Source organism: Gadus chalcogrammus, chromosome 17 (assembly GCF_026213295.1).
Source record: "Gadus chalcogrammus isolate NIFS_2021 chromosome 17, NIFS_Gcha_1.0, whole genome shotgun sequence".
In the NCBI taxonomy this organism is placed as follows: Eukaryota; Metazoa; Chordata; class Actinopteri; order Gadiformes; family Gadidae; genus Gadus; species Gadus chalcogrammus.
Window position 1 is genome coordinate 17840568 of NC_079428.1, and position 10673 is coordinate 17851240.

General features: G+C 41.5%; 1 non-coding gene across 1 annotated transcript; it reads right to left on the bottom strand.

Moving 5' to 3' along the window:
• Positions 1-10478: 10478 nt before the first annotated feature.
• LOC130370551 (5S ribosomal RNA) lies at positions 10479-10598 on the bottom strand. Its single transcript, XR_008893045.1, has one exon. It is a non-coding gene; the product is annotated as a 5S ribosomal RNA (ribosomal RNA).
• Positions 10599-10673: the final 75 nt, after the last annotated feature.

A 10673-nucleotide genomic window follows, 5' to 3' on the forward strand; every position in this document is an offset into this window, starting at 1 on the left:
GCTGTAGTCTGTGGAGCCCTCAGGTGGCTCCACAGACTTAGTTACTTGTTTTATAACTCTAAAACAAACCCATAGAAAGCTGGGGACGCAGCTGGGGAGCCAGCTGGGGACGCAGCTGGGGACGCAGCTGGGGAGCCAGCTGGGGAGGGGGGGCCTCCCCAGATAAAGAAAATAAATCCTCCTCCTTTAAAAAAAACATTGTATGCATTGTATTGTACATATGTATATAATGTATTTAGAAATAAGTTTACATTGAGACTTGTAACATAAAATGTGGCAATAGGGTGTAACTTACAGTTCTGGACAGGATGATGTTGGAGTCCTCCGACATCCCCCCCCCCCCCCCCCCCCGTCGTGTAGCCACTAGTTTCGGCCATCTGAAAAAAATAGTGGTTAAGTTTTGTATAATTAGTCATGAATGGCCGAGTTAATAAAAAGGAAAAGGCCACACACACACACACCCTGGAGAGCTCCGGTCAGTCCGATTTTGATGCCCTTTTCCCGGATTACCCCGAGGCTCCTCACACACCCTCTGGAGGTATTAAAATCACTTTTGGGCACCGTGGAGACCCTGCAAAGCGCTGCTTTGGTAAAGTGCTATCACTTCGCTGCTATCACTGATATGCTGCTATCACTTCTGTGTATTATATTATTATTATTAATGTCTACTTTATCTTTTTCTATATGTTAAATGTGTATGTCTATGAGTATGTCAGAAAACCTGGCGGTGGTGACAAAAAACTACCAACATGATCTGCATGAGTTGTTCAAATTAGCTAACTTCTTTCCACTTTGTTGCTAGCTACTTCAGACCTCTAATTAGAAAGCAAACATTTATGGTATAATCTAATATTCTAATATTTGTATACAAAAGTGACAGTGTTGACATGTTATGGTAGTGACAGCAGCAGTGTCTAAAAATATGAAGTGGAGAAAAAAGCGAACTTACATGAGCTTGAGCAATTTGAAATAATGTAAATAGAGCAGAAGGTTTGAAAAGAGGGTCTTCAGGAATATAGTTGACTTTGTAGGTGTACAATTGTAATGCTTATGGTAAATATCTGTCCCTGCACAGATAGCAAAACTTGATTGAATCAACGTTGAGATATGGTCAGGCTGAAGGTTGTGATCAATATTGATGTCAGACATTGAAATATACATTGAAAGTGCTCGCTATGATCAACATTGAAATAACGTTGAATTTCCAATCAATTCTGACAATGAATCAACCTTGATTCAATTATGATATGATCAACATTGAAACAATGTAGAATTGAACAACATTGATTCAACTATATATATGCATTGCATTATACATTGAAACAATGTTATTATTAAAGGGCCATTTCAACACTTTTCAACCTTGCTTTGTATGTTTACAATATGCCTCATTATAAACCTCATTAGATTGGCTATTTCCATTCTTTTTAAGAAACCAAGGTTTAGAACAGCTGCTTTATTGAATGCTCTATGAACAAAAAAACTACAACAACAAAACAGACCATTATTCAAAAAGTTATTTAATAAATATTCAAAAGCAATTATAAACAAACATCTTAAGGAATTATGAACATTAACCCTATAATTAACCCTGTAATTAGAACATTACAGTAACATTTGTCCTTAATAGTCCTTAATCTTTGCCTTTTCTTGGTACCCCGCCACTCCTCTCCGGTGCGTAACGCAGCCACTTCTGCAGGGCACCCCTGTACTGCAATTCTGTCAACTTGCGGTCAAATTGAAACAAAAAGAAAAAAATAATATTCATATAGTAAAACAATGGCACAGTTTATGTCTACTCTGTGTCTCAGAGAAGGGCACTGAAATGCTTGAAATTATGTCACTGGTAGGCCGGAAACGCAGAGCGAGTAGACAGAAGTGGTATATTTAGGTATTGAGTGATTTATTTATTTTTAATTATGGCAGAATTGGCCCTCCATATTTATCAGGCTCCCTCCATGATGAGGAAAATGCATCCATTCTTATTGACTTCAGAAGAAGTTTAAAATACTTATGAATTAAATAAATATTAAATATTAAATAAATTTAACATCCATCATCAAAAATGCCAAAATCCGTAGTATTTTGATTTGCAGACTCACCAAACATGCAGTCCTGCATTAACGTGTCCTTGAAGGCCCTCTTCGGTCCCTTTCCCGCCCAGTTGAAGATGCATGCTACACGGTTTGCCATGGTAGCGGATAGCATTCGCCGGATCATATTTTCGGCATTGGTCCCTCCGACTAATGCCAAGCGGGTAATCTTAACAGATTAGAGAGAAAATGGTTAGTTTGCTAAAGTGTACAATGTGCCATGTCAAATGGACAGCGAGAGAAGCGTCGTAGCAGTCTCCTTTTGCCTCCTTCAGCTGATGAAAAGGTACGCCCAGTAATATGAAGGGAGGGAAAATAGTGCCGGATGAGGTCAGACTTTTTCACGGCCAACAATTCGTGATGCAAATGTATTACTCTTTTGAATGCATATTATTTTTTGAAGCAAAACTACTTTCTGCAGCGCAAAAACCGGGCCAGAACTCCGCTCACGGGACGCAGTGGGGGAAAAGGCACTGCTGATGCCCGACACCGCTGATGAGGATGTAATACGACCTCTTGTCCAAAAATCCAAACTATCCCTTTAATGCCTCCAAACCTACAATTCCTGACAAAATGTAAGAAAATACTTGAAAAAATGGTTCACCATATTTCGAAGGACTAATTCCTCCTTCAGTGCAGCTTCAGCCTCATCAAACTGCTCCTCATTGGCGAGTGGCAGAACAATGGGGAAGGGCTCCTCTCTCTGTGATCCCGCTCCAGGAATACTCATGGAGGATTTGGCAATTTCAGTCTTTATGAACTGAATGTCCCGTGACATTTGCTTCACCTCCATGAGTAGCTCCGTTAGCATCTTGGTGTTTTGGTTGGCAGCAATGTCTTAGAAGAAAAGCAATTGGTTTTACATTACATTTCAAGGATAGATTGACCATTTTCAATTGTTTAGAATGACACTCAGCAACTCACTGATGTTTGCACCCCTAACTGATAGTAACCATTAATTCCTTGCTTGCTCTGATGGCACAGTGTGGTAGGGGCTTGAGTTATACATTTGCATTCACATACAGACAGCAATAAGAAAATAAGGTAAATAAGTACTATCAAAGTTGTTATGAATGAGCACCATATAGCAACTAAGGATGCCGATTGATTGGCCATTGAATGGCAGCATTTGAGATTGGTTGGCATGTCTGGTGTTAAAAAATATATATATAAAAAAAATGTTAGTTAACTCACCTGTATAGCCCTGGGGGTGTTGATGGTGATTGCCAGGAAAGTCTAAAAGAGGACAATCAAATTATATCCTTGCAAGATAGGGAGACACTGAATAAACAGACTCTAGACACAATAAGAGTGACTGAGGGCATCACATAGCCATGGAGCCTATTTGTCTACTTACCATCATTACAGAGATCTGTTGACTCTAGCTCTGCCAAGAAGTTTCCACAAAAGTCTAAAATGAGAGAACACAAAACATAAACTATGATTGCTATAACTCAGACAAAGCACATTTAAAATATGTCCGACCTGATAGTTTTTTAGTTATGTGAAGTGGTTCACTTACCATTATTAGGCTGGTCAAATGACTGAACATCCTCAGAATAGTTTCCTCCAGAGGCTAAAAGAAGGGAACACAAGAAAGGAATAGAGCTGTAACTTTTCAACACATATCACATGACTGATATGTTTGCATGTATTGCCAGAGGAACTAAATTAAAGCTCATATGCCATTGTAATAAGCAATGACATACCACTGCTTGCATCTGGGGTTGGTAGAGAGGGGTACTGGTTGGATACTGGCAGCACTGTATTAACAAATAAGTTGAATTATACATGGCAAAAGTAGTTGTAGTATCATAACTGACAGTGTCACCACTGTACCTGGAAAGTGAATAGCAGGTGGCTTGGCAAATTTTCTCTTAACACTGCTGGTTTCTGGCTCCTCATCTGACTTCGCATACACAGTATTTGTTCTTGAAAAATATAAATCAAACATACCCAGCAATTGAAAGAATTTTAAATATAATTACATTAAATGAGCAAGTCTTGAGAAAGACTGTTCTCGGGTCAGGAGCCCATCGCCCGTTTCTGTGAAATTAGGCGGATTGACATACAAGTACACATAGACATAACACAGGACAGATATCCAATCAAACACTCAAAGCTGAGTGCCAAGCAGTTTCAAGTCTTTGTTATGACTCGTCCGGAGATCGAACCCTGACCTTATAATCTCTGGGTTGACACTCACCACAAGGCAGCGGCGTCTAGGTGTAGGCTAATTTACCCAGCACATTTGGTTGAGGAATTCAACTGTACCTTGTTCTTCTTTTCCGACGTACATCTGCTTCCACCTCTGATTCCAAATCTGTGGTCGGACATCCAGTAGTGACATACTTTTCTTCATGTTGCTTGGCCTTTTCAAACGAGGCTGTAAAAGAACAGGCAGAAAATACAGTGCCATTTTTAAGAAGTATGATAAACAACGTAATATAAACGGGGTTTTGCAAATGGCAATTCGATTTTAATTCAAATACATATCTGTTTAGTTTCCATCTGCCAAATGAGGTAACTAACTACCAATATATGTTATACTATACCCAAACACCCACGAGTAATGGTTCTCCTTAGATACTAGAAAGGAGAACAAAATAACATCAAGGTGGCCACTTCAATTAACCTGATTGACTAGTCCCATTTGTGACCGATATAAAAGTAATGCCATTCATTCTGTCACAAATGGGATTGACAGGCTTAGATATGGAATAATTCACATCAGACAATAGTGATGTAGTGACTACTTACCACAAGTATTTAAGAGCCGAACATTCTCATACGCGGTCCATCCTTTACGGGGCATCATGTTTTCTTTTAGGGCCTTTGAATAATTTATGTTTTTTGGGGGCCAGGACAATGTACCTTCCTTTGCATTGAACCAGCTGGAAAGAACTGTTGCAGTTCCGCCATTTGGAAATAGAACAACGGCCCAAAGCACCACCTCTCTTTCCATTCTGTGTAAAATAAATTACATTAGAATATAAATGATTAAAAAAAAAAATACTCATGAATCGTAAGAAGTCATAAACTTGCTATGCTACTGCATATGAGCTATTGGAATAGCTATGAGGCTATTTCCCTCTGACTCTGGATACAGAACACATTTACGTTTAATACAGCCAAGTTTACCAACGCCGATATCATCACACAACTCTCTAACCTTATATGTACCTATGCATGAGGACTCACAGGGATAAGTGTAATATGATTCTTGGTGTCTGAACTTTCTGTATATCACATAGACCTCATCTTCTTCTTGGACTATATTTTGCACTACTGCAATTGTATCTCCCACCTCAATACAATTATCCCTTTCTGGGACTGTAGAGCAACATTGAAATGTCGAGGAAGTGGTCCATCAGTATGGATGTTCTGTAAGACTGGTTCATCTGTTGCTAATGGACGCTCAACATGTGGCATTTCTGACAACCTTTTGACAACCTGCTGTAGAGGTTTGTGTGGCTTGCGTAAAAGATGCTTAATTTGGCCTAGATAATTCTCAAAAGGGAATCCCGAAACATTATCTAAAGGTCCAAATTGTTTGCATTCATCAACTAAATGTATAAGCTGATGAACAGTGAACACAATCTCATCCCTACCATACAGCTGTCCAAAGTGTTTCACAAAGGAAATCATCAATCTATGTGCAAATTCAACCATTTGGTCAGAAAGTCCCGGTGACAAATACAAATACATGGCCACAGAAAAGAACATAAAATTGTCATAAAACTCACTGGGAAGGCAACCCTTCAGAACTACAGGACCCCAGTATAACATAAAGGATCGGAGCTCAGTAGCTTTCCAACAATCAAGCTCATTCAAACCTCTTGGCTTACGATTGAATTCAACAGGGGTGTGGGAATGTAACACCAGCAGTTTGCTTGATATACTGTTAACAGTTTGTGAAGGAAGCCTAGTGGCTAGCTTGCTCTTTGACCACATATTCAACAGTTTTCTCATCAACCCAAGACAACAGAGATGCATATAATCTATTGGGAATGAAGAAACCATCTTTACAATCCCCGTTAAAGGACTGAGTGTCTGTTTCAAGTGATGTTCCTCATCAATCATATCATAATAACTCGAGTCAGTCCTCAGTAGGGATGGGAATCGAGAACCGGTTCTTGTTCAGAACCGGTTCCGAGTCAACCGATTCCTTGGAATCGTTAGCAAGCCTGCTTAACGATTCCGCTTATCGGTTCCGGTCGCGGCAAATGCGTCGTGACGTCACACACACGCTGCTTTGATTTGGTTCAGAAGCAAACATGTCGCCGCCGAGGAAGAATCGCATTGTGCGTTCACACCAAACGCGACGGGGCGACAAGATCCCATACAAAGTGAACGTAGAGACGCGTATAAGGGCGAGTTTTTCGCGGGAGAAAACCGATGACAAGTTTTTGTCGTGATGACAGCCAATCAGCGTTCAACAGCGTGATAACTGAGTGACATGTGTAACGTAACAGCCAATCCGCGTTCAGCCGTCAAACTCAGTGCAGTGCAGTCCGGGTGAACCGCGGAATGGAGGAGAAAGTGATTGTTGCAGTTTGCGACTCCCGGAGCTCTATATATAATAGTATATAATATACTATATTATAATTGTATATATATTATATAATATCACGGCCAACAGCTCTGTCGCCTCCGGATGGCCGTAGCGTGGGGAGCCCTCATAGGGATTGGGCTTCTCGGGGTTTGTTTACCGGCATTGCTATGGTTTCCGGTCTTGTGTGTTCCAACGGTTTATAATGCCGCGTTTCCACTGCAGGGTGCGGAACGGATCGGATCGCAAAGGTGCGGTAGGGAGGGGGCGGTATAGCCCAGCTCAGTTCCGAGGTCGCGTTTCCACTGCCGACAGTACCCTTGGTGGTAGGCCGGATGTAGATCGCCGCGGCAGCTACGTAAACATCGTAAACAACGTCTTCCTCCCCAAGAATGCAGACGAACGTCTCCACCTCCTTGTTCGCCCAAGCAAGCTTTTTACGCGACATGTTAATTGTAAAGAATAATACCTCGAGGCTACTGTTTGTTTGTTTTTATCCCTGCGTCACCCGGAAGTGACGATTCTGTCGACCAATCAACGGAGGGGGGGTGTAGCTAGAATTTCACGGGACCCTTTCAGGCGTCTGGTCTCGTTTTGGGTACCGCAACGGAGGAGTCCCGAGAATGGGGCCGGAACGGGTACGGCAAAGTCCGGGTCACGCCCACTTTTGGCGGTGGAAACGCGACCTGACCCGCACCTTTGCGATCCGATCCGTTCCGCACCCTGCAGTGGAAACGCGCCATTAGGTAGGCCCATCTAATAAATCTCTGTCTAATCAATGCTTCATTTTGTTTATGTCAGTTTAATTTTGTTACAAGTTGAATGCAAATGAGCACTTAGAATTCCAAAGGGCACAAGCTCTTACTTGGCTGTTTTCAGTCTGTGTTTTTAGTTGTATGGCACATAATGATGGCATTTGGGCTTAAAAAGCGAAACATATATTTTTTCGTCTAGACCAATTGATTTGAAAATGTACAATTTCCTAATACTAGAAGCACTTCTGATCAGATATTAAAGAGATGTAATGCAAACAAACACATTTATACTTATTTTCTCACCCAATGAGAATCGATAAGAGAATCGATAAAGAATCGGATCGATAAGCAGAATCGGAATCGGAATCGTGAAATTCTTATCAATTCCCATCCCTAGTCCTCAGCTTGACATCTGTTTCAGGATACGTCATTTTGTTCTTCCACACACCCTCTTGATCACACTTGTCGTATCCTGAATACCTATTATGTGACTTAACATTCTTAACATAGGTTCTGGCGGGAGCATCACACACAAATGAGGAAACCTCTACATTCAATAGCTTACCCTTATGAATAATGCCATTAGCCAGTACATTTTTAAGGTCCCTAACAAATTGCTTCAGATACTCAACAAAACACTTTGGCTTGCTTAAACCACAAAATATGCCGACAATAAATGGGGACTTAGTGTAATCACATTTCAGGATTGCAAGTATAGGCCAGAATTGAAGTCTTGAACTCTTAAAGAGGGGGAGACCATCTATGTTGAACTGTAAAGTAAGAGTTGTGAGGTTCACTGGTAAACTCAGACATTTCAATCGTGAAAGTATTCCTTGCACCAATCCAAAATGAAAGTACTCGCCACCTTGCATTTGAGTGGTTGCAACATGAGATTGTGTTCCAAGCAGAGTTCTTCCATTTTTAGGAAGCCTAGGGTGAAATAGCTTTAAGATGGACAGCAGAGCAGACAAAGCAACCAGACTGATGGAGTAGGATGTTGCCCAATATCTTAGGCTCCTTATAAGCAGATCCTGACTAGGTTGATGCTCATCACTGTCAGAGTGAGAATCAGATTCATCTCCATCACTTCCAGCTACACTACCATCTGTATGATCATTTTCCATTTGTACATAATCTGATTCAACTTCATCATTGCCATCTACACTACCATCTATATGCTCATTTTCCATAGGTACATGGGAAGCTAGTGTTGTATCGAGTTGGCAAACTTGAGAGATTGTGAAGGGTGGTTCCCTATTCACACACGGTGCACTTTCATTTCACTTTTACTTGTATATTGCTTGCAGTGAATCCTACAAGTCCAAGTGGGGACCTCTTGTAAGTTACTGCAACCCAGAAAAAGAGGGAAACAAAGAAAAATAAATAACAATGCATAGACTAACAATACAAATATATATAAGACAAATAATTGTGTTATTCAGGCTATTAAAAAATATTTCAAAATATCTGAGAGCCGGAAGCATAAGGAGATAGTCATGATGTTGTCGCCATATATATAAATATTAAATAGATGCCTCGTCCACGCTGCTGGCCAATGGAGTCGAACGTCACCACTGGCGGCCATCTTCCCAGAGTAAGCTGCTCACCCATAACATTGTGTTGGTAGTGGTAGGCCTACATGTACTTTTTAAATAACCACAACTTGCTCAATTTTCCACCGATTTTCAACCGGTTTGGTTCATTATAAACATCAGAGATGTAGTTATGACTCTGCATACTTTTGATAGAATCATGAAAAACAGAATAATGTTCTAAAATATGTACAATATCATAACCACGTTAATAACGTTTGTAATAAACCAAACCGTTTGTAAATCAGTTGAAAATTTAGCAAGTTATTGTTATTTAAAAAGTAAATGTACCACTACCAACACAATGTAATGAGTGAGCAGCTGACTGTGGTAAGATGACCGGCTATGGTAACGTTCTAGACGCCACAGTATTAGGCATCTAGTTAATATATATATCTATGGTTGTCGCCGTCGGAAAACGAGAAACGGCGATTTATTAAAAAAAGGTGGCGAAGAAGATAGAGGAAGCCGGTGTCGTGTCAATATAAGAAGTGTGTCATCATCACGATGCATTCAGTACACACTACGCTCTCGTATGTGTGTGCGTGAGAATGGCAGCGTGTGTTGACTTCAGCGAGTGAGCGGACAAGCAAGGAGAGCGAGCGATTGCGCATGTCAGTTTAGTGAACGAACGAGTCCGGTTGTGTGTACTGTTAAGTCACTGGAACTACGAATAAAGTACCCAGCCCGTCAATAATCGTGTCCGATTCATTCCGACCTATAAGCAGACCCACTGCCTGTCAAAGTTAAGGGTGTTACCCCGAGAGAACATCGGCCCTGGAGGGAACGTCTCTCCTGTGCCCCTGACCATTCAGCTTTTAAAAACGCCAGTAATACTTTTATATACACAGATAAATAAAATACGTTTTGATTGCGAAGCTTGCTAGCATGCCACACAGACTCATATGATGGTATCTGAACGGATAATATATTACATTAGGACTTACCAGTTAACTATTATTAGCGAGCATGCTAGCGATTGATAATGCTATCAAGCTACAACCTCCGGACTTCGGTTTACATGGCACGGCAATAATACACCAAGTTAACATTTAGTCATTCGATGACAGGTGAATATATATATATATAAGGCAGACTGTGGGAGTCACCGGTGTCTGTGTGACTTCAGGACCATGGAGAGCACCACTGCAGCCTGCACTTGAACAGGCTGAATTGTGCTGAGTGCTGCGGGCAGCAGGGGCCCACTAGGAGGCAGAGCCAAAATGCTTGCAGCACCTGATATTCCCAGGCGGTCTCACATCCAAGTACTAACCAGGCCCGACACTGCTTAGCTTCCGAGATCGGACAAGATTGGGCGTGCTTTTTTTTTTCTTTTGGTGACACCCGCCACTACTTACAGCAACCTGGGCTTCTGAGGAGGTCTCCCATTCAAGTACTAACCAGGCCCGACCCTGCTTAGCTTCCAAGATCTGACGAGATCGGGCGTGTTTTTTTTTTTTTTTTTCTTTTTGGTGACACCCGTCACTACTTACAGCAACCTGGGCTTCTGAGGAGGTCTCCCATCCAAGTACTAACCAGGCCCGACCCTGCTTAGCTTCCGAGATCAGACGAGATCGGGCGTGTTCAGGGTGGTATGGCCGTAAGCAATTGTTACCTGTGAAAGTCAGCCTCATGAAGCTCAGGTGTGGGCAGTGCTGGGGGTTAGGGCAGTGCTGGGGGT